This window comes from Rhinoderma darwinii, unplaced genomic scaffold, assembly GCF_050947455.1.
Source record: "Rhinoderma darwinii isolate aRhiDar2 unplaced genomic scaffold, aRhiDar2.hap1 Scaffold_289, whole genome shotgun sequence".
Classification (NCBI taxonomy): domain Eukaryota; kingdom Metazoa; phylum Chordata; class Amphibia; order Anura; family Rhinodermatidae; genus Rhinoderma; species Rhinoderma darwinii.
The window spans coordinates 23,480-50,314 of NW_027463170.1; the positions used below are offsets into that span (position 1 = coordinate 23,480).

At 47.4% G+C, this 26,835-nt stretch overlaps 15 non-coding genes and 2 pseudogenes across 15 annotated transcripts; all 17 read right to left on the reverse strand.

Annotated features, from left to right (window-relative positions):
* Window positions 1–1,088: 1,088 nt before the first annotated feature.
* Window positions 1,089–1,279, reverse strand: LOC142703843 (U2 spliceosomal RNA). Its single transcript, XR_012867693.1, has one exon. It is a non-coding gene; the product is annotated as a U2 spliceosomal RNA (small nuclear RNA).
* Window positions 1,280–2,616: 1,337 nt separating this feature from the next.
* LOC142703844 (U2 spliceosomal RNA) lies at window positions 2,617–2,807 on the reverse strand. The gene has a single exon (XR_012867694.1). It is a non-coding gene; the product is annotated as a U2 spliceosomal RNA (small nuclear RNA).
* A 1,301-nt stretch (window positions 2,808–4,108) lies between these two features.
* On the reverse strand, window positions 4,109–4,299 carry LOC142703847 (U2 spliceosomal RNA). The gene has a single exon (XR_012867696.1). It is a non-coding gene; the product is annotated as a U2 spliceosomal RNA (small nuclear RNA).
* Window positions 4,300–5,636: 1,337 nt separating this feature from the next.
* Window positions 5,637–5,827, reverse strand: LOC142703848 (U2 spliceosomal RNA). The gene has a single exon (XR_012867697.1). It is a non-coding gene; the product is annotated as a U2 spliceosomal RNA (small nuclear RNA).
* A 1,301-nt stretch (window positions 5,828–7,128) lies between these two features.
* On the reverse strand, window positions 7,129–7,319 carry LOC142703849 (U2 spliceosomal RNA). Its single transcript, XR_012867698.1, has one exon. It is a non-coding gene; the product is annotated as a U2 spliceosomal RNA (small nuclear RNA).
* Window positions 7,320–8,658: 1,339 nt separating this feature from the next.
* LOC142703850 (U2 spliceosomal RNA) lies at window positions 8,659–8,849 on the reverse strand. The gene has a single exon (XR_012867699.1). It is a non-coding gene; the product is annotated as a U2 spliceosomal RNA (small nuclear RNA).
* A 1,323-nt stretch (window positions 8,850–10,172) lies between these two features.
* LOC142703851 (U2 spliceosomal RNA) lies at window positions 10,173–10,363 on the reverse strand. The gene has a single exon (XR_012867700.1). It is a non-coding gene; the product is annotated as a U2 spliceosomal RNA (small nuclear RNA).
* Window positions 10,364–11,700: 1,337 nt separating this feature from the next.
* LOC142703852 (U2 spliceosomal RNA) lies at window positions 11,701–11,891 on the reverse strand. Its single transcript, XR_012867701.1, has one exon. It is a non-coding gene; the product is annotated as a U2 spliceosomal RNA (small nuclear RNA).
* A 1,301-nt stretch (window positions 11,892–13,192) lies between these two features.
* On the reverse strand, window positions 13,193–13,383 carry LOC142703853 (U2 spliceosomal RNA). Its single transcript, XR_012867702.1, has one exon. It is a non-coding gene; the product is annotated as a U2 spliceosomal RNA (small nuclear RNA).
* A 1,337-nt stretch (window positions 13,384–14,720) lies between these two features.
* On the reverse strand, window positions 14,721–14,923 carry LOC142703863 (U2 spliceosomal RNA; annotated as a pseudogene).
* Window positions 14,924–16,252: 1,329 nt separating this feature from the next.
* LOC142703865 (U2 spliceosomal RNA) lies at window positions 16,253–16,363 on the reverse strand (annotated as a pseudogene).
* A 1,341-nt stretch (window positions 16,364–17,704) lies between these two features.
* Window positions 17,705–17,895, reverse strand: LOC142703854 (U2 spliceosomal RNA). Its single transcript, XR_012867703.1, has one exon. It is a non-coding gene; the product is annotated as a U2 spliceosomal RNA (small nuclear RNA).
* A 1,339-nt stretch (window positions 17,896–19,234) lies between these two features.
* Window positions 19,235–19,425, reverse strand: LOC142703855 (U2 spliceosomal RNA). The gene has a single exon (XR_012867704.1). It is a non-coding gene; the product is annotated as a U2 spliceosomal RNA (small nuclear RNA).
* Window positions 19,426–20,758: 1,333 nt separating this feature from the next.
* Window positions 20,759–20,949, reverse strand: LOC142703856 (U2 spliceosomal RNA). Its single transcript, XR_012867705.1, has one exon. It is a non-coding gene; the product is annotated as a U2 spliceosomal RNA (small nuclear RNA).
* Window positions 20,950–22,286: 1,337 nt separating this feature from the next.
* LOC142703859 (U2 spliceosomal RNA) lies at window positions 22,287–22,477 on the reverse strand. The gene has a single exon (XR_012867707.1). It is a non-coding gene; the product is annotated as a U2 spliceosomal RNA (small nuclear RNA).
* Window positions 22,478–23,810: 1,333 nt separating this feature from the next.
* Window positions 23,811–24,001, reverse strand: LOC142703860 (U2 spliceosomal RNA). Its single transcript, XR_012867708.1, has one exon. It is a non-coding gene; the product is annotated as a U2 spliceosomal RNA (small nuclear RNA).
* Window positions 24,002–25,336: 1,335 nt separating this feature from the next.
* On the reverse strand, window positions 25,337–25,527 carry LOC142703861 (U2 spliceosomal RNA). Its single transcript, XR_012867709.1, has one exon. It is a non-coding gene; the product is annotated as a U2 spliceosomal RNA (small nuclear RNA).
* Between the last annotated feature and the right edge of the window lie 1,308 nt (window positions 25,528–26,835).

A 26,835-nucleotide genomic window follows, 5' to 3' on the forward strand; every position in this document is an offset into this window, starting at 1 on the left:
ATAAAAACGCCTTCCTGGCAACGCCCAAATGCCCTCCTGCCATGCAGATAAACACTGGCAGCGGCAGCAAGTGCATGCCCACAGCCACCCCTTGTTCCTTCACACCTTGTATCAGCTTTAATCCAGTCCAGTCCGGTGCTGCCTGCTGAGCAGCACTGACCAACACTGCCTGGGCCCAGGCTTTTATCTCTGAGGCAGGCCCCATTATGATGTCAGAAAGCTGGCTCTGGAATCCTGAGGGCTCCACTATGACACGTGCAAAGTTCCGTCTGAACTTTATATAAGACGGTGCGGCTCAGTCAGTCACTCAGTGTTGCCTGAGAGGGCAACACTGCAACAGCCGGCCGCCAGGCTGTCTTTTTTTTGCACATTTATTTGCCTCCAGGAGGCCACAAGAGGGAGACAAGGGACTGCAAAATGGAAAATAGGCATCCACCAACTTTACAGACAACTTCTCTTTGCTCCTACAACCTCCATCCTTGCACAGTTTGTTATTCTTCCAGGTAACATAGTAACAAATCCAAATTGCTGCTCTCTTTGTAGGCAAGCAAGGGTTTGTTGCAACTGCAATTCTTACTTCTTCTTGGAAATGTAGGGACGACAGTACATTCCATCACATCCATCTAGTGTACACAGGTAGGTCCATTGTGGCGGGCGGGCTGCTTTAATGGCTGTTTGCTGTTCCCCCTACTCCACTCCACTATTTGACTGTGGTGCTGCATCAATCAATCAGTGGCTGGCTCAGGTGCAGCTCTTTAACCTACCTAAAAGGGAGGGCGGAGAGAAGACAAGGAAGGTGAATGAGCTGTTCCAATGTGAAATGCCGGAAACACAGAAACACAGAAGACACACACACACACACACACACACACACACACACACACACACACACACACACAACAAGAGGTGGCAATGTATTAATTAATTGCATTTAATAAATGAGCTCATTATCACACATGACTGTACAAATGCATTGTCCAACAGGTGTTGAAATAATGGGATTAAAAGGGGAGATCCCATCAGAAAGACAAAAACAATAGCAAACACAAATAGCACTTTTGGAATCTGATTTTAGTCAACACATAAGGGAAGGGTGCACCGGTCCTGGAAATACTGCAATACCAGGTCAATGCGTGGAGTGGACAGAGCAAGCTCTATTTCCATCTCCCTGTTCTAAAAATCCATTTAATATATGGTCCCCAGATAGGGGACGTATCAGATATTAAACTGATAAGAACAGATACTACACTTGATCTTAGCCAAAAGGCCGAGAAGCGATAACCCGAGCGGCCCTTGCCTTGCCCGAGCCTGTCCCATACTGCTGTTCACCCCTTGCAGCGATTGATTCAGCCTACTCCTAGGCAATTCCATGGGGCCCTGCAGGCTCACACACATTTACAGCTACTAAGCGGGAGGGAGGTGAATAAAGGCCGGAGAGGAAGCTACACAGGATTTGCTTCTTTTGCTTGCACCACAATGCAGTGCTGAAAGAGGAGGAATCTACATAAAAACGCCTTCCTGGCAACGCCCAAATGCCCTCCTGCCATGCAGATAAACACTGGCAGCGGCAGCAAGTGCATGCCCACAGCCACCCCTTGTTCCTTCACACCTTGTATCAGCTTTAATCCAGTCCAGTCCGGTGCTGCCTGCTGAGCAGCACTGACCAACACTGCCTGGGCCCAGGCTTTTATCTCTGAGGCAGGCCCCATTATGATGTCAGAAAGCTGGCTCTGGAATCCTGAGGGCTCCACTATGACACGTGCAAAGTTCCGTCTGAACTTTATATAAGACGGTGCGGCTCAGTCAGTCACTCAGTGTTGCCTGAGAGGGCAACACTGCAACAGCCGGCCGCCAGGCTGTCTTTTTTTTGCACATTTATTTGCCTCCAGGAGGCCACAAGAGGGAGACAAGGGACTGCAAAATGGAAAATAGGCATCCACCAACTTTACAGACAACTTCTCTTTGCTCCTACAACCTCCATCCTTGCACAGTTTGTTATTCTTCCAGGTAACATAGTAACAAATCCAAATTGCTGCTCTCTTTGTAGGCAAGCAAGGGTTTGTTGCAACTGCAATTCTTACTTCTTCTTGGAAATGTAGGGACGACAGTACATTCCATCACATCCATCTAGTGTACACAGGTAGGTCCATTGTGGCGGGCGGGCTGCTTTAATGGCTGTTTGCTGTTCCCCCTACTCCACTCCACTATTTGACTGTGGTGCTGCATCAATCAATCAGTGGCTGGCTCAGGTGCAGCTCTTTAACCTACCTAAAAGGGAGGGCGGAGAGAAGACAAGGAAGGTGAATGAGCTGTTCCAATGTGAAATGCCGGAAACACAGAAACACAGAAGACACACACACACACACACACACACACACACACACACACACACACACACACACACACACACACACACACACACACACAACAAGAGGTGGCAATGTATTAATTAATTGCATTTAATAAATGAGCTCATTATCACACATGACTGTACAAATGCATTGTCCAACAGGTGTTGAAATAATGGGATTAAAAGGGGAGATCCCATCAGAAAGACAAAAACAATAGCAAACACAAATAGCACTTTTGGAATCTGATTTTAGTCAACACATAAGGGAAGGGTGCACCGGTCCTGGAAATACTGCAATACCAGGTCAATGCGTGGAGTGGACAGAGCAAGCTCTATTTCCATCTCCCTGTTCTAAAAATCCATTTAATATATGGTCCCCAGATAGGGGACGTATCAGATATTAAACTGATAAGAACAGATACTACACTTGATCTTAGCCAAAAGGCCGAGAAGCGATAACCCGAGCGGCCCTTGCCTTGCCCGAGCCTGTCCCATACTGCTGTTCACCCCTTGCAGCGATTGATTCAGCCTACTCCTAGGCAATTCCATGGGGCCCTGCAGGCTCACACACATTTACAGCTACTAAGCGGGAGGTGAATAAAGGCCGGAGAGGAAGCTACACAGGATTTGCTTCTTTTGCTTGCACCACAATGCAGTGCTGAAAGAGGAGGAATCTACATAAAAACGCCTTCCTGGCAACGCCCAAATGCCCTCCTGCCATGCAGATAAACACTGGCAGCGGCAGCAAGTGCATGCCCACAGCCACCCCTTGTTCCTTCACACCTTGTATCAGCTTTAATCCAGTCCAGTCCGGTGCTGCCTGCTGAGCAGCACTGACCAACACTGCCTGGGCCCAGGCTTTTATCTCTGAGGCAGGCCCCATTATGATGTCAGAAAGCTGGCTCTGGAATCCTGAGGGCTCCACTATGACACGTGCAAAGTTCCGTCTGAACTTTATATAAGACGGTGCGGCTCAGTCAGTCACTCAGTGTTGCCTGAGAGGGCAACACTGCAACAGCCGGCCGCCAGGCTGTCTTTTTTTTGCACATTTATTTGCCTCCAGGAGGCCACAAGAGGGAGACAAGGGACTGCAAAATGGAAAATAAGCATCCACCAACTTTACAGACAACTTCTCTTTGCTCCTACAACCTCCATCCTTGCACAGTTTGTTATTCTTCTAGGTAACATAGTAACAAATCCAAATTGCTGCTCTCTTTGTAGGCAAGCAAGGCTTTGTTGCAACTGCAATTCTTACTTCTTCTTGAAATGTAGGGACGACAGTACATTCCATCACATCCATGTAGTGTACACAGGTAGGTCCATTGTGGCGGGCAGGCAGGCAGGCAGGCAGGCAGGCGGGCGGGCGGGCGGGCGGGCGGCTTTAATGGCTGTTTGCTGTTCCCCTACTCCACTCCGCTATTTGACTGTGGTGCTGCATCAATCAGTGGCTGGCTCAGGTGCAGCTCTTTAACCTACCTAGGAGGGAGGGCGGAGAGAAGACAAGGAAGGTGAATGAGCTGTTCCAATGTGAAATGCCGGAAACACAGAAACACAGAAGACACACACACAACAAGAGGTGGCAATGTATTAATTAATTGCATTTAATAAATGAGCTCATTATCACACATGACTGTACAAATGCATTGTCCAACAGGTGTTGAAATAATGGGATTAAAAGGGGAGATCCCATCAGAAAGACAAAAACAATAGCAAACACAAATAGCACTTTTGGAATCTGATTTTAGTCAACACATAAGGGAAGGGTGCACCGGTCCTGGAAATACTGCAATACCAGGTCAATGCGTGGAGTGGACAGAGCAAGCTCTATTTCCATCTCCCTGTTCTAAAAATCCATTTAATATATGGTCCCCAGATAGGGGACGTATCAGATATTAAACTGATAAGAACAGATACTACACTTGATCTTAGCCAAAAGGCCGAGAAGCGATAACCCGAGCGGCCCTTGCCTTGCCCGAGCCTGTCCCATACTGCTGTTCACCCCTTGCAGCGATTGATTCAGCCTACTCCTAGGCAATTCCATGGGGCCCTGCAGGCTCACACACATTTACAGCTACTAAGCGGGAGGGAGGTGAATAAAGGCCGGAGAGGAAGCTACACAGGATTTGCTTCTTTTGCTTGCACCACAATGCAGTGCTGAAAGAGGAGGAATCTACATAAAAACGCCTTCCTGGCAACGCCCAAATGCCCTCCTGCCATGCAGATAAACACTGGCAGCGGCAGCAAGTGCATGCCCACAGCCACCCCTTGTTCCTTCACACCTTGTATCAGCTTTAATCCAGTCCAGTCCGGTGCTGCCTGCTGAGCAGCACTGACCAACACTGCCTGGGCCCAGGCTTTTATCTCTGAGGCAGGCCCCATTATGATGTCAGAAAGCTGGCTCTGGAATCCTGAGGGCTCCACTATGACACGTGCAAAGTTCCGTCTGAACTTTATATAAGACGGTGCGGCTCAGTCAGTCACTCAGTGTTGCCTGAGAGGGCAACACTGCAACAGCCGGCCGCCAGGCTGTCTTTTTTTTGCACATTTATTTGCCTCCAGGAGGCCACAAGAGGGAGACAAGGGACTGCAAAATGGAAAATAGGCATCCACCAACTTTACAGACAACTTCTCTTTGCTCCTACAACCTCCATCCTTGCACAGTTTGTTATTCTTCCAGGTAACATAGTAACAAATCCAAATTGCTGCTCTCTTTGTAGGCAAGCAAGGGTTTGTTGCAACTGCAATTCTTACTTCTTCTTGGAAATGTAGGGACGACAGTACATTCCATCACATCCATCTAGTGTACACAGGTAGGTCCATTGTGGCGGGCGGGCTGCTTTAATGGCTGTTTGCTGTTCCCCCTACTCCACTCCACTATTTGACTGTGGTGCTGCATCAATCAATCAGTGGCTGGCTCAGGTGCAGCTCTTTAACCTACCTAAAAGGGAGGGCGGAGAGAAGACAAGGAAGGTGAATGAGCTGTTCCAATGTGAAATGCCGGAAACACAGAAACACAGAAGACACACACACACACACACACACACACACACACACACACACACACACACACACACACACACACACACACACACACACAACAAGAGGTGGCAATGTATTAATTAATTGCATTTAATAAATGAGCTCATTATCACACATGACTGTACAAATGCATTGTCCAACAGGTGTTGAAATAATGGGATTAAAAGGGGAGATCCCATCAGAAAGACAAAAACAATAGCAAACACAAATAGCACTTTTGGAATCTGATTTTAGTCAACACATAAGGGAAGGGTGCACCGGTCCTGGAAATACTGCAATACCAGGTCAATGCGTGGAGTGGACAGAGCAAGCTCTATTTCCATCTCCCTGTTCTAAAAATCCATTTAATATATGGTCCCCAGATAGGGGACGTATCAGATATTAAACTGATAAGAACAGATACTACACTTGATCTTAGCCAAAAGGCCGAGAAGCGATAACCCGAGCGGCCCTTGCCTTGCCCGAGCCTGTCCCATACTGCTGTTCACCCCTTGCAGCGATTGATTCAGCCTACTCCTAGGCAATTCCATGGGGCCCTGCAGGCTCACACACATTTACAGCTACTAAGCGGGAGGTGAATAAAGGCCGGAGAGGAAGCTACACAGGATTTGCTTCTTTTGCTTGCACCACAATGCAGTGCTGAAAGAGGAGGAATCTACATAAAAACGCCTTCCTGGCAACGCCCAAATGCCCTCCTGCCATGCAGATAAACACTGGCAGCGGCAGCAAGTGCATGCCCACAGCCACCCCTTGTTCCTTCACACCTTGTATCAGCTTTAATCCAGTCCAGTCCGGTGCTGCCTGCTGAGCAGCACTGACCAACACTGCCTGGGCCCAGGCTTTTATCTCTGAGGCAGGCCCCATTATGATGTCAGAAAGCTGGCTCTGGAATCCTGAGGGCTCCACTATGACACGTGCAAAGTTCCGTCTGAACTTTATATAAGACGGTGCGGCTCAGTCAGTCACTCAGTGTTGCCTGAGAGGGCAACACTGCAACAGCCGGCCGCCAGGCTGTCTTTTTTTTGCACATTTATTTGCCTCCAGGAGGCCACAAGAGGGAGACAAGGGACTGCAAAATGGAAAATAAGCATCCACCAACTTTACAGACAACTTCTCTTTGCTCCTACAACCTCCATCCTTGCACAGTTTGTTATTCTTCTAGGTAACATAGTAACAAATCCAAATTGCTGCTCTCTTTGTAGGCAAGCAAGGCTTTGTTGCAACTGCAATTCTTACTTCTTCTTGAAATGTAGGGACGACAGTACATTCCATCACATCCATGTAGTGTACACAGGTAGGTCCATTGTGGCGGGCAGGCAGGCAGGCAGGCAGGCAGGCGGGCGGGCGGGCGGGCGGGCGGCTTTAATGGCTGTTTGCTGTTCCCCTACTCCACTCCGCTATTTGACTGTGGTGCTGCATCAATCAGTGGCTGGCTCAGGTGCAGCTCTTTAACCTACCTAGGAGGGAGGGCGGAGAGAAGACAAGGAAGGTGAATGAGCTGTTCCAATGTGAAATGCCGGAAACACAGAAACACAGAAGACACACACACAACAAGAGGTGGCAATGTATTAATTAATTGCATTTAATAAATGAGCTCATTATCACACATGACTGTACAAATGCATTGTCCAACAGGTGTTGAAATAATGGGATTAAAAGGGGAGATCCCATCAGAAAGACAAAAACAATAGCAAACACAAATAGCACTTTTGGAATCTGATTTTAGTCAACACATAAGGGAAGGGTGCACCGGTCCTGGAAATACTGCAATACCAGGTCAATGCGTGGAGTGGACAGAGCAAGCTCTATTTCCATCTCCCTGTTCTAAAAATCCATTTAATATATGGTCCCCAGATAGGGGACGTATCAGATATTAAACTGATAAGAACAGATACTACACTTGATCTTAGCCAAAAGGCCGAGAAGCGATAACCCGAGCGGCCCTTGCCTTGCCCGAGCCTGTCCCATACTGCTGTTCACCCCTTGCAGCGATTGATTCAGCCTACTCCTAGGCAATTCCATGGGGCCCTGCAGGCTCACACACATTTACAGCTACTAAGCGGGAGGGAGGTGAATAAAGGCCGGAGAGGAAGCTACACAGGATTTGCTTCTTTTGCTTGCACCACAATGCAGTGCTGAAAGAGGAGGAATCTACATAAAAACGCCTTCCTGGCAACGCCCAAATGCCCTCCTGCCATGCAGATAAACACTGGCAGCGGCAGCAAGTGCATGCCCACAGCCACCCCTTGTTCCTTCACACCTTGTATCAGCTTTAATCCAGTCCAGTCCGGTGCTGCCTGCTGAGCAGCACTGACCAACACTGCCTGGGCCCAGGCTTTTATCTCTGAGGCAGGCCCCATTATGATGTCAGAAAGCTGGCTCTGGAATCCTGAGGGCTCCACTATGACACGTGCAAAGTTCCGTCTGAACTTTATATAAGACGGTGCGGCTCAGTCAGTCACTCAGTGTTGCCTGAGAGGGCAACACTGCAACAGCCGGCCGCCAGGCTGTCTTTTTTTTGCACATTTATTTGCCTCCAGGAGGCCACAAGAGGGAGACAAGGGACTGCAAAATGGAAAATAGGCATCCACCAACTTTACAGACAACTTCTCTTTGCTCCTACAACCTCCATCCTTGCACAGTTTGTTATTCTTCCAGGTAACATAGTAACAAATCCAAATTGCTGCTCTCTTTGTAGGCAAGCAAGGGTTTGTTGCAACTGCAATTCTTACTTCTTCTTGGAAATGTAGGGACGACAGTACATTCCATCACATCCATCTAGTGTACACAGGTAGGTCCATTGTGGCGGGCGGGCTGCTTTAATGGCTGTTTGCTGTTCCCCCTACTCCACTCCACTATTTGACTGTGGTGCTGCATCAATCAATCAGTGGCTGGCTCAGGTGCAGCTCTTTAACCTACCTAAAAGGGAGGGCGGAGAGAAGACAAGGAAGGTGAATGAGCTGTTCCAATGTGAAATGCCGGAAACACAGAAACACAGAAGACACACACACACACACACACACACACACACACACACACACACACACACACACACACACACACACACACACACACACACAACAAGAGGTGGCAATGTATTAATTAATTGCATTTAATAAATGAGCTCATTATCACACATGACTGTACAAATGCATTGTCCAACAGGTGTTGAAATAATGGGATTAAAAGGGGAGATCCCATCAGAAAGACAAAAACAATAGCAAACACAAATAGCACTTTTGGAATCTGATTTTAGTCAACACATAAGGGAAGGGTGCACCGGTCCTGGAAATACTGCAATACCAGGTCAATGCGTGGAGTGGACAGAGCAAGCTCTATTTCCATCTCCCTGTTCTAAAAATCCATTTAATATATGGTCCCCAGATAGGGGACGTATCAGATATTAAACTGATAAGAACAGATACTACACTTGATCTTAGCCAAAAGGCCGAGAAGCGATAACCCGAGCGGCCCTTGCCTTGCCCGAGCCTGTCCCATACTGCTGTTCACCCCTTGCAGCGATTGATTCAGCCTACTCCTAGGCAATTCCATGGGGCCCTGCAGGCTCACACACATTTACAGCTACTAAGCGGGAGGGAGGTGAATAAAGGCCGGAGAGGAAGCTACACAGGATTTGCTTCTTTTGCTTGCACCACAATGCAGTGCTGAAAGAGGAGGAATCTACATAAAAACGCCTTCCTGGCAACGCCCAAATGCCCTCCTGCCATGCAGATAAACACTGGCAGCGGCAGCAAGTGCATGCCCACAGCCACCCCTTGTTCCTTCACACCTTGTATCAGCTTTAATCCAGTCCAGTCCGGTGCTGCCTGCTGAGCAGCACTGCCTGGGCCCAGGCTTTTATCTCTGAGGCAGGCCCCATTATGATGTCAGAAAGCTGGCTCTGGAATCCTGAGGGCTCCACTATGACACGTGCAAAGTTCCGTCTGAACTTTATATAAGACGGTGCGGCTCAGTCAGTCACTCAGTGTTGCCTGAGAGGGCAACACTGCAACAGCCGGCCGCCAGGCTGTCTTTTTTTTGCACATTTATTTGCCTCCAGGAGGCCACAAGAGGGAGACAAGGGACTGCAAAATGGAAAATAGGCATCCACCAACTTTACAGACAACTTCTCTTTGCTCCTACAACCTCCATCCTTGCACAGTTTGTTATTCTTCCAGGTAACATAGTAACAAATCCAAATTGCTGCTCTCTTTGTAGGCAAGCAAGGGTTTGTTGCAACTGCAATTCTTACTTCTTCTTGGAAATGTAGGGACGACAGTACATTCCATCACATCCATCTAGTGTACACAGGTAGGTCCATTGTGGCGGGCGGGCTGCTTTAATGGCTGTTTGCTGTTCCCCCTACTCCACTCCACTATTTGACTGTGGTGCTGCATCAATCAATCAGTGGCTGGCTCAGGTGCAGCTCTTTAACCTACCTAAAAGGGAGGGCGGAGAGAAGACAAGGAAGGTGAATGAGCTGTTCCAATGTGAAATGCCGGAAACACAGAAACACAGAAGACACACACACACACACACACACACACACACACACACACACACACACACACACACACACACACACACACACACAACAAGAGGTGGCAATGTATTAATTAATTGCATTTAATAAATGAGCTCATTATCACACATGACTGTACAAATGCATTGTCCAACAGGTGTTGAAATAATGGGATTAAAAGGGGAGATCCCATCAGAAAGACAAAAACAATAGCAAACACAAATAGCACTTTTGGAATCTGATTTTAGTCAACACATAAGGGAAGGGTGCACCGGTCCTGGAAATACTGCAATACCAGGTCAATGCGTGGAGTGGACAGAGCAAGCTCTATTTCCATCTCCCTGTTCTAAAAATCCATTTAATATATGGTCCCCAGATAGGGGACGTATCAGATATTAAACTGATAAGAACAGATACTACACTTGATCTTAGCCAAAAGGCCGAGAAGCGATAACCCGAGCGGCCCTTGCCTTGCCCGAGCCTGTCCCATACTGCTGTTCACCCCTTGCAGCGATTGATTCAGCCTACTCCTAGGCAATTCCATGGGGCCCTGCAGGCTCACACACATTTACAGCTACTAAGCGGGAGGGAGGTGAATAAAGGCCGGAGAGGAAGCTACACAGGATTTGCTTCTTTTGCTTGCACCACAATGCAGTGCTGAAAGAGGAGGAATCTACATAAAAACGCCTTCCTGGCAACGCCCAAATGCCCTCCTGCCATGCAGATAAACACTGGCAGCGGCAGCAAGTGCATGCCCACAGCCACCCCTTGTTCCTTCACACCTTGTATCAGCTTTAATCCAGTCCAGTCCGGTGCTGCCTGCTGAGCAGCACTGACCAACACTGCCTGGGCCCAGGCTTTTATCTCTGAGGCAGGCCCCATTATGATGTCAGAAAGCTGGCTCTGGAATCCTGAGGGCTCCACTATGACACGTGCAAAGTTCCGTCTGAACTTTATATAAGACGGTGCGGCTCAGTCAGTCACTCAGTGTTGCCTGAGAGGGCAACACTGCAACAGCCGGCCGCCAGGCTGTCTTTTTTTTGCACATTTATTTGCCTCCAGGAGGCCACAAGAGGGAGACAAGGGACTGCAAAATGGAAAATAGGCATCCACCAACTTTACAGACAACTTCTCTTTGCTCCTACAACCTCCATCCTTGCACAGTTTGTTATTCTTCCAGGTAACATAGTAACAAATCCAAATTGCTGCTCTCTTTGTAGGCAAGCAAGGGTTTGTTGCAACTGCAATTCTTACTTCTTCTTGGAAATGTAGGGACGACAGTACATTCCATCACATCCATCTAGTGTACACAGGTAGGTCCATTGTGGCGGGCGGGCTGCTTTAATGGCTGTTTGCTGTTCCCCCTACTCCACTCCACTATTTGACTGTGGTGCTGCATCAATCAATCAGTGGCTGGCTCAGGTGCAGCTCTTTAACCTACCTAAAAGGGAGGGCGGAGAGAAGACAAGGAAGGTGAATGAGCTGTTCCAATGTGAAATGCCGGAAACACAGAAACACAGAAGACACACACACACACACACACACACACACACACACACACACACACACACACACACACACACACACACACACACACACAACAAGAGGTGGCAATGTATTAATTAATTGCATTTAATAAATGAGCTCATTATCACACATGACTGTACAAATGCATTGTCCAACAGGTGTTGAAATAATGGGATTAAAAGGGGAGATCCCATCAGAAAGACAAAAACAATAGCAAACACAAATAGCACTTTTGGAATCTGATTTTAGTCAACACATAAGGGAAGGGTGCACCGGTCCTGGAAATACTGCAATACCAGGTCAATGCGTGGAGTGGACAGAGCAAGCTCTATTTCCATCTCCCTGTTCTAAAAATCCATTTAATATATGGTCCCCAGATAGGGGACGTATCAGATATTAAACTGATAAGAACAGATACTACACTTGATCTTAGCCAAAAGGCCGAGAAGCGATAACCCGAGCGGCCCTTGCCTTGCCCGAGCCTGTCCCATACTGCTGTTCACCCCTTGCAGCGATTGATTCAGCCTACTCCTAGGCAATTCCATGGGGCCCTGCAGGCTCACACACATTTACAGCTACTAAGCGGGAGGTGAATAAAGGCCGGAGAGGAAGCTACACAGGATTTGCTTCTTTTGCTTGCACCACAATGCAGTGCTGAAAGAGGAGGAATCTACATAAAAACGCCTTCCTGGCAACGCCCAAATGCCCTCCTGCCATGCAGATAAACACTGGCAGCGGCAGCAAGTGCATGCCCACAGCCACCCCTTGTTCCTTCACACCTTGTATCAGCTTTAATCCAGTCCAGTCCGGTGCTGCCTGCTGAGCAGCACTGACCAACACTGCCTGGGCCCAGGCTTTTATCTCTGAGGCAGGCCCCATTATGATGTCAGAAAGCTGGCTCTGGAATCCTGAGGGCTCCACTATGACACGTGCAAAGTTCCGTCTGAACTTTATATAAGACGGTGCGGCTCAGTCAGTCACTCAGTGTTGCCTGAGAGGGCAACACTGCAACAGCCGGCCGCCAGGCTGTCTTTTTTTTGCACATTTATTTGCCTCCAGGAGGCCACAAGAGGGAGACAAGGGACTGCAAAATGGAAAATAAGCATCCACCAACTTTACAGACAACTTCTCTTTGCTCCTACAACCTCCATCCTTGCACAGTTTGTTATTCTTCTAGGTAACATAGTAACAAATCCAAATTGCTGCTCTCTTTGTAGGCAAGCAAGGCTTTGTTGCAACTGCAATTCTTACTTCTTCTTGAAATGTAGGGACGACAGTACATTCCATCACATCCATGTAGTGTACACAGGTAGGTCCATTGTGGCGGGCAGGCAGGCAGGCAGGCAGGCAGGCGGGCGGGCGGGCGGGCGGGCGGCTTTAATGGCTGTTTGCTGTTCCCCTACTCCACTCCGCTATTTGACTGTGGTGCTGCATCAATCAGTGGCTGGCTCAGGTGCAGCTCTTTAACCTACCTAGGAGGGAGGGCGGAGAGAAGACAAGGAAGGTGAATGAGCTGTTCCAATGTGAAATGCCGGAAACACAGAAACACAGAAGACACACACACAACAAGAGGTGGCAATGTATTAATTAATTGCATTTAATAAATGAGCTCATTATCACACATGACTGTACAAATGCATTGTCCAACAGGTGTTGAAATAATGGGATTAAAAGGGGAGATCCCATCAGAAAGACAAAAACAATAGCAAACACAAATAGCACTTTTGGAATCTGATTTTAGTCAACACATAAGGGAAGGGTGCACCGGTCCTGGAAATACTGCAATACCAGGTCAATGCGTGGAGTGGACAGAGCAAGCTCTATTTCCATCTCCCTGTTCTAAAAATCCATTTAATATATGGTCCCCAGATAGGGGACGTATCAGATATTAAACTGATAAGAACAGATACTACACTTGATCTTAGCCAAAAGGCCGAGAAGCGATAACCCGAGCGGCCCTTGCCTTGCCCGAGCCTGTCCCATACTGCTGTTCACCCCTTGCAGCGATTGATTCAGCCTACTCCTAGGCAATTCCATGGGGCCCTGCAGGCTCACACACATTTACAGCTACTAAGCGGGAGGGAGGTGAATAAAGGCCGGAGAGGAAGCTACACAGGATTTGCTTCTTTTGCTTGCACCACAATGCAGTGCTGAAAGAGGAGGAATCTACATAAAAACGCCTTCCTGGCAACGCCCAAATGCCCTCCTGCCATGCAGATAAACACTGGCAGCGGCAGCAAGTGCATGCCCACAGCCACCCCTTGTTCCTTCACACCTTGTATCAGCTTTAATCCAGTCCAGTCCGGTGCTGCCTGCTGAGCAGCACTGACCAACACTGCCTGGGCCCAGGCTTTTATCTCTGAGGCAGGCCCCATTATGATGTCAGAAAGCTGGCTCTGGAATCCTGAGGGCTCCACTATGACACGTGCAAAGTTCCGTCTGAACTTTATATAAGACGGTGCGGCTCAGTCAGTCACTCAGTGTTGCCTGAGAGGGCAACACTGCAACAGCCGGCCGCCAGGCTGTCTTTTTTTTGCACATTTATTTGCCTCCAGGAGGCCACAAGAGGGAGACAAGGGACTGCAAAATGGAAAATAGGCATCCACCAACTTTACAGACAACTTCTCTTTGCTCCTACAACCTCCATCCTTGCACAGTTTGTTATTCTTCCAGGTAACATAGTAACAAATCCAAATTGCTGCTCTCTTTGTAGGCAAGCAAGGGTTTGTTGCAACTGCAATTCTTACTTCTTCTTGGAAATGTAGGGACGACAGTACATTCCATCACATCCATCTAGTGTACACAGGTAGGTCCATTGTGGCGGGCGGGCTGCTTTAATGGCTGTTTGCTGTTCCCCCTACTCCACTCCACTATTTGACTGTGGTGCTGCATCAATCAATCAGTGGCTGGCTCAGGTGCAGCTCTTTAACCTACCTAAAAGGGAGGGCGGAGAGAAGACAAGGAAGGTGAATGAGCTGTTCCAATGTGAAATGCCGGAAACACAGAAACACAGAAGACACACACACACACACACACACACACACACACACACACACACACACACACACACACACACACACACACACACACACAACAAGAGGTGGCAATGTATTAATTAATTGCATTTAATAAATGAGCTCATTATCACACATGACTGTACAAATGCATTGTCCAACAGGTGTTGAAATAATGGGATTAAAAGGGGAGATCCCATCAGAAAGACAAAAACAATAGCAAACACAAATAGCACTTTTGGAATCTGATTTTAGTCAACACATAAGGGAAGGGTGCACCGGTCCTGGAAATACTGCAATACCAGGTCAATGCGTGGAGTGGACAGAGCAAGCTCTATTTCCATCTCCCTGTTCTAAAAATCCATTTAATATATGGTCCCCAGATAGGGGACGTATCAGATATTAAACTGATAAGAACAGATTTTTTTTTTTTTTTTTTTTTTTTTTTTTTTTTTTTTATGAAAAAACCAAATATAATTTTTATTTCTCTCTCTTTTTTTTTTTTTTTTTTAAAGTAAAATTAATAAAACAAACCGTTTCTTACAGCGATTACACCAAGCATATCCACAAGATGTTCTCGAAGATCTTGACCGTCCCATTCCAAATTTACAATACATGCCAACCAGGTTGGTACTTTATATCTCTCCAGAAAATCTGGTATATTCCCTCTTAAACAGGTTCGTACCCGCCTCCGAACCTTCTCAAAATTAATTTTATCTCTTAATCCCTCCACGTCTTTCACTAGTTTATCTCTTTCTGCTCTATCTTCATCTGAAACTACATTTTGTTCCACAATTTTCCTCCTTTTTGTTTCATCACTTTTTTTAACCTCAACACTTTTCCCCGCTCCTCCCTTTTTCTGTGGTTTATCCTCTTTTTGTGGGGTAACTTTCTCTTCCTTTCTTTTAACGGTCTTCTTACTCTCCTCCTTTGCTTCACTTTTACTTTTTTTTGGACAATTTTTAAACACATGCCCTTCTTCTCTACACATGTTACACACTTTGCCCTTCTCACAATCATTATACTTATGACCTTCCTTAAAACATTTGGTACAAATTATTTTTCCACAATTCTCCTTCTCATGCCCATACTCTTTACAATTGTGGCAAAAAATCCCCATTCCAAAAAAGTAGAGATTCCCACTTGCACTGCCAATTTTAAAGCGTGCTGGAGGAAGCAATAAGTTTCCAGCCTCTCCAACTGCCTTAAATTTACACAGGAATTTCCATTTACCTGTCCAGAATCCAAAGGGATTAAAGACCTTACCCTTCTCCACCACCTCCTCACAGAACTTAGTGAGAAAGCATATAATATCGTCTTTACACACATAGGGGGAAAACATTTTAACAATGACCAACTTTTTGCTAGGAGCAAAGTGCGGTGTTACAATCACACCAACCAGTCTTGGATCCTGCTTCTTCTTCTTTAAAGTGTCCAGAAAATCCAGATAAATGTCCTCTGTACAAAAAGTGACATCGAAACATCCTCTTCTTGGATAGTCCATTACAGACAATATCCATTGTCTCTCCAACTGGAAAAGATCAAGCAAGAGTACCTTCGTTAGAAATTCCAAGTCTCTGCTTTGTCCTCCAGATTCCTCCATCGTAAAACGAACAGCATTCCGAGTACGCATGTAGTCAGGGACTTCCTCCATCCTGCCGCAACAAAAGCCAACGATATCCAAAGAAATCCAAAGATAGTACCTTCAGCACCTAGATGCCAGGCAAGTGATCGCTCCCCGTTGCCCTGGACTAATCCTCCTCCCCAATAGCAGCAGAGGGGTGAAGTCTCTCCTAAGAGAAACGATCCCCCCAGGCCAAGGAAAAGGGTACCAGGGCACCTCCTGACCAAGAAACAAGGCAATACCCTAAAGTACTACACTTGATCTTAGCCAAAAGGCCGAGAAGCGATAACCCGAGCGGCCCTTGCCTTGCCCGAGCCTGTCCCATACTGCTGTTCACCCCTTGCAGCGATTGATTCAGCCTACTCCTAGGCAATTCCATGGGGCCCTGCAGGCTCACACACATTTACAGCTACTAAGCGGGAGGGAGGTGAATAAAGGCCGGAGAGGAAGCTACACAGGATTTGCTTCTTTTGCTTGCACCACAATGCAGTGCTGAAAGAGGAGGAATCTACATAAAAACGCCTTCCTGGCAACGCCCAAATGCCCTCCTGCCATGCAGATAAACACTGGCAGCGGCAGCAAGTGCATGCCCACAGCCACCCCTTGTTCCTTCACACCTTGTATCAGCTTTAATCCAGTCCAGTCCGGTGCTGCCTGCTGAGCAGCACTGACCAACACTGCCTGGGCCCAGGCTTTTATCTCTGAGGCAGGCCCCATTATGATGTCAGAAAGCTGGCTCTGGAATCCTGAGGGCTCCACTATGACACGTGCAAAGTTCCGTCTGAACTTTATATAAGACGGTGCGGCTCAGTCAGTCACTCAGTGTTGCCTGAGAGGGCAACACTGCAACAGCCGGCCGCCAGGCTGTCTTTTTTTTGCACATTTATTTGCCTCCAGGAGGCCACAAGAGGGAGACAAGGGACTGCAAAATGGAAAATAGGCATCCACCAACTTTACAGACAACTTCTCTTTGCTCCTACAACCTCCATCCTTGCACAGTTTGTTATTCTTCCAGGTAACATAGTAACAAATCCAAATTGCTGCTCTCTTTGTAGGCAAGCAAGGGTTTGTTGCAACTGCAATTCTTACTTCTTCTTGGAAATGTAGGGACGACAGTACATTCCATCACATCCATCTAGTGTACACAGGTAGGTCCATTGTGGCGGGCGGGCTGCTTTAATGGCTGTTTGCTGTTCCCCCTACTCCACTCCACTATTTGACTGTGGTGCTGCATCAATCAATCAGTGGCTGGCTCAGGTGCAGCTCTTTAACCTACCTAAAAGGGAGGGCGGAGAGAAGACAAGGAAGGTGAATGAGCTGTTCCAATGTGAAATGCCGGAAACACAGAAACACAGAAGACACACACACACACACACACACACACACACACACACACACACACACACACACACACACACACACACACACACACACACACAACAAGAGGTGGCAATGTATTAATTAATTGCATTTAATAAATGAGCTCATTATCACACATGACTGTACAAATGCATTGTCCAACAGGTGTTGAAATAATGGGATTAAAAGGGGAGATCCCATCAGAAAGACAAAAACAATAGCAAACACAAATAGCACTTTTGGAATCTGATTTTAGTCAACACATAAGGGAAGGGTGCACCGGTCCTGGAAATACTGCAATACCAGGTCAATGCGTGGAGTGGACAGAGCAAGCTCTATTTCCATCTCCCTGTTCTAAAAATCCATTTAATATATGGTCCCCAGATAGGGGACGTATCAGATATTAAACTGATAAGAACAGATACTACACTTGATCTTAGCCAAAAGGCCGAGAAGCGATAACCCGAGCGGCCCTTGCCTTGCCCGAGCCTGTCCCATACTGCTGTTCACCCCTTGCAGCGATTGATTCAGCCTACTCCTAGGCAATTCCATGGGGCCCTGCAGGCTCACACACATTTACAGCTACTAAGCGGGAGGGAGGTGAATAAAGGCCGGAGAGGAAGCTACACAGGATTTGCTTCTTTTGCTTGCACCACAATGCAGTGCTGAAAGAGGAGGAATCTACATAAAAACGCCTTCCTGGCAACGCCCAAATGCCCTCCTGCCATGCAGATAAACACTGGCAGCGGCAGCAAGTGCATGCCCACAGCCACCCCTTGTTCCTTCACACCTTGTATCAGCTTTAATCCAGTCCAGTCCGGTGCTGCCTGCTGAGCAGCACTGACCAACACTGCCTGGGCCCAGGCTTTTATCTCTGAGGCAGGCCCCATTATGATGTCAGAAAGCTGGCTCTGGAATCCTGAGGGCTCCACTATGACACGTGCAAAGTTCCGTCTGAACTTTATATAAGACGGTGCGGCTCAGTCAGTCACTCAGTGTTGCCTGAGAGGGCAACACTGCAACAGCCGGCCGCCAGGCTGTCTTTTTTTTGCACATTTATTTGCCTCCAGGAGGCCACAAGAGGGAGACAAGGGACTGCAAAATGGAAAATAGGCATCCACCAACTTTACAGACAACTTCTCTTTGCTCCTACAACCTCCATCCTTGCACAGTTTGTTATTCTTCCAGGTAACATAGTAACAAATCCAAATTGCTGCTCTCTTTGTAGGCAAGCAAGGGTTTGTTGCAACTGCAATTCTTACTTCTTCTTGGAAATGTAGGGACGACAGTACATTCCATCACATCCATCTAGTGTACACAGGTAGGTCCATTGTGGCGGGCGGGCTGCTTTAATGGCTGTTTGCTGTTCCCCCTACTCCACTCCACTATTTGACTGTGGTGCTGCATCAATCAATCAGTGGCTGGCTCAGGTGCAGCTCTTTAACCTACCTAAAAGGGAGGGCGGAGAGAAGACAAGGAAGGTGAATGAGCTGTTCCAATGTGAAATGCCGGAAACACAGAAACACAGAAGACACACACACACACACACACACACACACACACACACACACACACACACACACACACACACACACACACACACACACACAACAAGAGGTGGCAATGTATTAATTAATTGCATTTAATAAATGAGCTCATTATCACACATGACTGTACAAATGCATTGTCCAACAGGTGTTGAAATAATGGGATTAAAAGGGGAGATCCCATCAGAAAGACAAAAACAATAGCAAACACAAATAGCACTTTTGGAATCTGATTTTAGTCAACACATAAGGGAAGGGTGCACCGGTCCTGGAAATACTGCAATACCAGGTCAATGCGTGGAGTGGACAGAGCAAGCTCTATTTCCATCTCCCTGTTCTAAAAATCCATTTAATATATGGTCCCCAGATAGGGGACGTATCAGATATTAAACTGATAAGAACAGATACTACACTTGATCTTAGCCAAAAGGCCGAGAAGCGATAACCCGAGCGGCCCTTGCCTTGCCCGAGCCTGTCCCATACTGCTGTTCACCCCTTGCAGCGATTGATTCAGCCTACTCCTAGGCAATTCCATGGGGCCCTGCAGGCTCACACACATTTACAGCTACTAAGCGGGAGGGAGGTGAATAAAGGCCGGAGAGGAAGCTACACAGGATTTGCTTCTTTTGCTTGCACCACAATGCAGTGCTGAAAGAGGAGGAATCTACATAAAAACGCCTTCCTGGCAACGCCCAAATGCCCTCCTGCCATGCAGATAAACACTGGCAGCGGCAGCAAGTGCATGCCCACAGCCACCCCTTGTTCCTTCACACCTTGTATCAGCTTTAATCCAGTCCAGTCCGGTGCTGCCTGCTGAGCAGCACTGACCAACACTGCCTGGGCCCAGGCTTTTATCTCTGAGGCAGGCCCCATTATGATGTCAGAAAGCTGGCTCTGGAATCCTGAGGGCTCCACTATGACACGTGCAAAGTTCCGTCTGAACTTTATATAAGACGGTGCGGCTCAGTCAGTCACTCAGTGTTGCCTGAGAGGGCAACACTGCAACAGCCGGCCGCCAGGCTGTCTTTTTTTTGCACATTTATTTGCCTCCAGGAGGCCACAAGAGGGAGACAAGGGACTGCAAAATGGAAAATAGGCATCCACCAACTTTACAGACAACTTCTCTTTGCTCCTACAACCTCCATCCTTGCACAGTTTGTTATTCTTCCAGGTAACATAGTAACAAATCCAAATTGCTGCTCTCTTTGTAGGCAAGCAAGGGTTTGTTGCAACTGCAATTCTTACTTCTTCTTGGAAATGTAGGGACGACAGTACATTCCATCACATCCATCTAGTGTACACAGGTAGGTCCATTGTGGCGGGCGGGCTGCTTTAATGGCTGTTTGCTGTTCCCCCTACTCCACTCCACTATTTGACTGTGGTGCTGCATCAATCAATCAGTGGCTGGCTCAGGTGCAGCTCTTTAACCTACCTAAAAGGGAGGGCGGAGAGAAGACAAGGAAGGTGAATGAGCTGTTCCAATGTGAAATGCCGGAAACACAGAAACACAGAAGACACACACACACACACACACACACACACACACACACACACACACACACACACACACACACACACACACACACAACAAGAGGTGGCAATGTATTAATTAATTGCATTTAATAAATGAGCTCATTATCACACATGACTGTACAAATGCATTGTCCAACAGGTGTTGAAATAATGGGATTAAAAGGGGAGATCCCATCAGAAAGACAAAAACAATAGCAAACACAAATAGCACTTTTGGAATCTGATTTTAGTCAACACATAAGGGAAGGGTGCACCGGTCCTGGAAATACTGCAATACCAGGTCAATGCGTGGAGTGGACAGAGCAAGCTCTATTTCCATCTCCCTGTTCTAAAAATCCATTTAATATATGGTCCCCAGATAGGGGACGTATCAGATATTAAACTGATAAGAACAGATACTACACTTGATCTTAGCCAAAAGGCCGAGAAGCGATAACCCGAGCGGCCCTTGCCTTGCCCGAGCCTGTCCCATACTGCTGTTCACCCCTTGCAGCGATTGATTCAGCCTACTCCTAGGCAATTCCATGGGGCCCTGCAGGCTCACACACATTTACAGCTACTAAGCGGGAGGGAGGTGAATAAAGGCCGGAGAGGAAGCTACACAGGATTTGCTTCTTTTGCTTGCACCACAATGCAGTGCTGAAAGAGGAGGAATCTACATAAAAACGCCTTCCTGGCAACGCCCAAATGCCCTCCTGCCATGCAGATAAACACTGGCAGCGGCAGCAAGTGCATGCCCACAGCCACCCCTTGTTCCTTCACACCTTGTATCAGCTTTAATCCAGTCCAGTCCGGTGCTGCCTGCTGAGCAGCACTGACCAACACTGCCTGGGCCCAGGCTTTTATCTCTGAGGCAGGCCCCATTATGATGTCAGAAAGCTGGCTCTGGAATCCTGAGGGCTCCACTATGACACGTGCAAAGTTCCGTCTGAACTTTATATAAGACGGTGCGGCTCAGTCAGTCACTCAGTGTTGCCTGAGAGGGCAACACTGCAACAGCCGGCCGCCAGGCTGTCTTTTTTTTGCACATTTATTTGCCTCCAGGAGGCCACAAGAGGGAGACAAGGGACTGCAAAATGGAAAATAGGCATCCACCAACTTTACAGACAACTTCTCTTTGCTCCTACAACCTCCATCCTTGCACAGTTTGTTATTCTTCCAGGTAACATAGTAACAAATCCAAATTGCTGCTCTCTTTGTAGGCAAGCAAGGGTTTGTTGCAACTGCAATTCTTACTTCTTCTTGGAAATGTAGGGACGACAGTACATTCCATCACATCCATCTAGTGTACACAGGTAGGTCCATTGTGGCGGGCGGGCTGCTTTAATGGCTGTTTGCTGTTCCCCCTACTCCACTCCACTATTTGACTGTGGTGCTGCATCAATCAATCAGTGGCTGGCTCAGGTGCAGCTCTTTAACCTACCTAAAAGGGAGGGCGGAGAGAAGACAAGGAAGGTGAATGAGCTGTTCCAATGTGAAATGCCGGAAACACAGAAACACAGAAGACACACACACACACACACACACACACACACACACACACACACACACACACACACACACACACACACACACACACACAACAAGAGGTGGCAATGTATTAATTAATTGCATTTAATAAATGAGCTCATTATCACACATGACTGTACAAATGCATTGTCCAACAGGTGTTGAAATAATGGGATTAAAAGGGGAGATCCCATCAGAAAGACAAAAACAATAGCAAACACAAATAGCACTTTTGGAATCTGATTTTAGTCAACACATAAGGGAAGGGTGCACCGGTCCTGGAAATACTGCAATACCAGGTCAATGCGTGGAGTGGACAGAGCAAGCTCTATTTCCATCTCCCTGTTCTAAAAATCCATTTAATATATGGTCCCCAGATAGGGGACGTATCAGATATTAAACTGATAAGAACAGATACTACACTTGATCTTAGCCAAAAGGCCGAGAAGCGATAACCCGAGCGGCCCTTGCCTTGCCCGAGCCTGTCCCATACTGCTGTTCACCCCTTGCAGCGATTGATTCAGCCTACTCCTAGGCAATTCCATGGGGCCCTGCAGGCTCACACACATTTACAGCTACTAAGCGGGAGGGAGGTGAATAAAGGCCGGAGAGGAAGCTACACAGGATTTGCTTCTTTTGCTTGCACCACAATGCAGTGCTGAAAGAGGAGGAATCTACATAAAAACGCCTTCCTGGCAACGCCCAAATGCCCTCCTGCCATGCAGATAAACACTGGCAGCGGCAGCAAGTGCATGCCCACAGCCACCCCTTGTTCCTTCACACCTTGTATCAGCTTTAATCCAGTCCAGTCCGGTGCTGCCTGCTGAGCAGCACTGACCAACACTGCCTGGGCCCAGGCTTTTATCTCTGAGGCAGGCCCCATTATGATGTCAGAAAGCTGGCTCTGGAATCCTGAGGGCTCCACTATGACACGTGCAAAGTTCCGTCTGAACTTTATATAAGACGGTGCGGCTCAGTCAGTCACTCAGTGTTGCCTGAGAGGGCAACACTGCAACAGCCGGCCGCCAGGCTGTCTTTTTTTTGCACATTTATTTGCCTCCAGGAGGCCACAAGAGGGAGACAAGGGACTGCAAAATGGAAAATAGGCATCCACCAACTTTACAGACAACTTCTCTTTGCTCCTACAACCTCCATCCTTGCACAGTTTGTTATTCTTCCAGGTAACATAGTAACAAATCCAAATTGCTGCTCTCTTTGTAGGCAAGCAAGGGTTTGTTGCAACTGCAATTCTTACTTCTTCTTGGAAATGTAGGGACGACAGTACATTCCATCACATCCATCTAGTGTACACAGGTAGGTCCATTGTGGCGGGCGGGCTGCTTTAATGGCTGTTTGCTGTTCCCCCTACTCCACTCCACTATTTGACTGTGGTGCTGCATCAATCAATCAGTGGCTGGCTCAGGTGCAGCTCTTTAACCTACCTAAAAGGGAGGGCGGAGAGAAGACAAGGAAGGTGAATGAGCTGTTCCAATGTGAAATGCCGGAAACACAGAAACACAGAAGACACACACACACACACACACACACACACACACACACACACACACACACACACACACACACACACACACACACAACAAGAGGTGGCAATGTATTAATTAATTGCATTTAATAAATGAGCTCATTATCACACATGACTGTACAAATGCATTGTCCAACAGGTGTTGAAATAATGGGATTAAAAGGGGAGATCCCATCAGAAAGACAAAAACAATAGCAAACACAAATAGCACTTTTGGAATCTGATTTTAGTCAACACATAAGGGAAGGGTGCACCGGTCCTGGAAATACTGCAATACCAGGTCAATGCGTGGAGTGGACAGAGCAAGCTCTATTTCCATCTCCCTGTTCTAAAAATCCATTTAATATATGGTCCCCAGATAGGGGACGTATCAGATATTAAACTGATAAGAACAGATACTACACTTGATCTTAGCCAAAAGGCCGAGAAGCGATAACCCGAGCGGCCCTTGCCTTGCCCGAGCCTGTCCCATACTGCTGTTCACCCCTTGCAGCGATTGATTCAGCCTACTCCTAGGCAATTCCATGGGGCCCTGCAGGCTCACACACATTTACAGCTACTAAGCGGGAGGGAGGTGAATAAAGGCCGGAGAGGAAGCTACACAGGATTTGCTTCTTTTGCTTGCACCACAATGCAGTGCTGAAAGAGGAGGAATCTACATAAAAACGCCTTCCTGGCAACGCCCAAATGCCCTCCTGCCATGCAGATAAACACTGGCAGCGGCAGCAAGTGCATGCCCACAGCCACCCCTTGTTCCTTCACACCTTGTATCAGCTTTAATCCAGTCCAGTCCGGTGCTGCCTGCTGAGCAGCACTGACCAACACTGCCTGGGCCCAGGCTTTTATCTCTGAGGCAGGCCCCATTATGATGTCAGAAAGCTGGCTCTGGAATCCTGAGGGCTCCACTATGACACGTGCAAAGTTCCGTCTGAACTTTATATAAGACGGTGCGGCTCAGTCAGTCACTCAGTGTTGCCTGAGAGGGCAACACTGCAACAGCCGGCCGCCAGGCTGTCTTTTTTTTGCACATTTATTTGCCTCCAGGAGGCCACAAGAGGGAGACAAGGGACTGCAAAATGGAAAATAGGCATCCACCAACTTTACAGACAACTTCTCTTTGCTCCTACAACCTCCATCCTTGCACAGTTTGTTATTCTTCCAGGTAACATAGTAACAAATCCAAATTGCTGCTCTCTTTGTAGGCAAGCAAGGGTTTGTTGCAACTGCAATTCTTACTTCTTCTTGGAAATGTAGGGACGACAGTACATTCCATCACATCCATCTAGTGTACACAGGTAGGTCCATTGTGGCGGGCGGGCTGCTTTAATGGCTGTTTGCTGTTCCCCCTACTCCACTCCACTATTTGACTGTGGTGCTGCATCAATCAATCAGTGGCTGGCTCAGGTGCAGCTCTTTAACCTACCTAAAAGGGAGGGCGGAGAGAAGACAAGGAAGGTGAATGAGCTGTTCCAATGTGAAATGCCGGAAACACAGAAACACAGAAGACACACACACACACACACACACACACACACACACACACACACACACACACACACACACACACACACACACACACAACAAGAGGTGGCAATGTATTAATTAATTGCATTTAATAAATGAGCTCATTATCACACATGACTGTACAAATGCATTGTCCAACAGGTGTTGAAATAATGGGATTAAAAGGGGAGATCCCATCAGAAAGACAAAAACAATAGCAAACACAAATAGCACTTTTGGAATCTGATTTTAGTCAACACATAAGGGAAGGGTGCACCGGTCCTGGAAATACTGCAATACCAGGTCAATGCGTGGAGTGGACAGAGCAAGCTCTATTTCCATCTCCCTGTTCTAAAAATCCATTTAATATATGGTCCCCAGATAGGGGACGTATCAGATATTAAACTGATAAGAACAGATACTACACTTGATCTTAGCCAAAAGGCCGAGAAGCGATAACCCGAGCGGCCCTTGCCTTGCCCGAGCCTGTCCCATACTGCTGTTCACCCCTTGCAGCGATTGATTCAGCCTACTCCTAGGCAATTCCATGGGGCCCTGCAGGCTCACACACATTTACAGCTACTAAGCGGGAGGGAGGTGAATAAAGGCCGGAGAGGAAGCTACACAGGATTTGCTTCTTTTGCTTGCACCACAATGCAGTGCTGAAAGAGGAGGAATCTACATAAAAACGCCTTCCTGGCAACGCCCAAATGCCCTCCTGCCATGCAGATAAACACTGGCAGCGGCAGCAAGTGCATGCCCACAGCCACCCCTTGTTCCTTCACACCTTGTATCAGCTTTAATCCAGTCCAGTCCGGTGCTGCCTGCTGAGCAGCACTGACCAACACTGCCTGGGCCCAGGCTTTTATCTCTGAGGCAGGCCCCATTATGATGTCAGAAAGCTGGCTCTGGAATCCTGAGGGCTCCACTATGACACGTGCAAAGTTCCGTCTGAACTTTATATAAGACGGTGCGGCTCAGTCAGTCACTCAGTGTTGCCTGAGAGGGCAACACTGCAACAGCCGGCCGCCAGGCTGTCTTTTTTTTGCACATTTATTTGCCTCCAGGAGGCCACAAGAGGGAGACAAGGGACTGCAAAATGGAAAATAGGCATCCACCAACTTTACAGACAACTTCTCTTTGCTCCTACAACCTCCATCCTTGCACAGTTTGTTATTCTTCCAGGTAACATAGTAACAAATCCAAATTGCTGCTCTCTTTGTAGGCAAGCAAGGGTTTGTTGCAACTGCAATTCTTACTTCTTCTTGGAAATGTAGGGACGACAGTACATTCCATCACATCCATCTAGTGTACACAGGTAGGTCCATTGTGGCGGGCGGGCTGCTTTAATGGCTGTTTGCTGTTCCCCCTACTCCACTCCACTATTTGACTGTGGTGCTGCATCAATCAATCAGTGGCTGGCTCAGGTGCAGCTCTTTAACCTACCTAAAAGGGAGGGCGGAGAGAAGACAAGGAAGGTGAATGAGCTGTTCCAATGTGAAATGCCGGAAACACAGAAACACAGAAGACACACACACACACACACACACACACACACACACACACACACACACACACACACACACACACACACACACACACAACAAGAGGTGGCAATGTATTAATTAATTGCATTTAATAAATGAGCTCATTATCACACATGACTGTACAAATGCATTGTCCAACAGGTGTTGAAATAATGGGATTAAAAGGGGAGATCCCATCAGAAAGACAAAAACAATAGCAAACACAAATAGCACTTTTG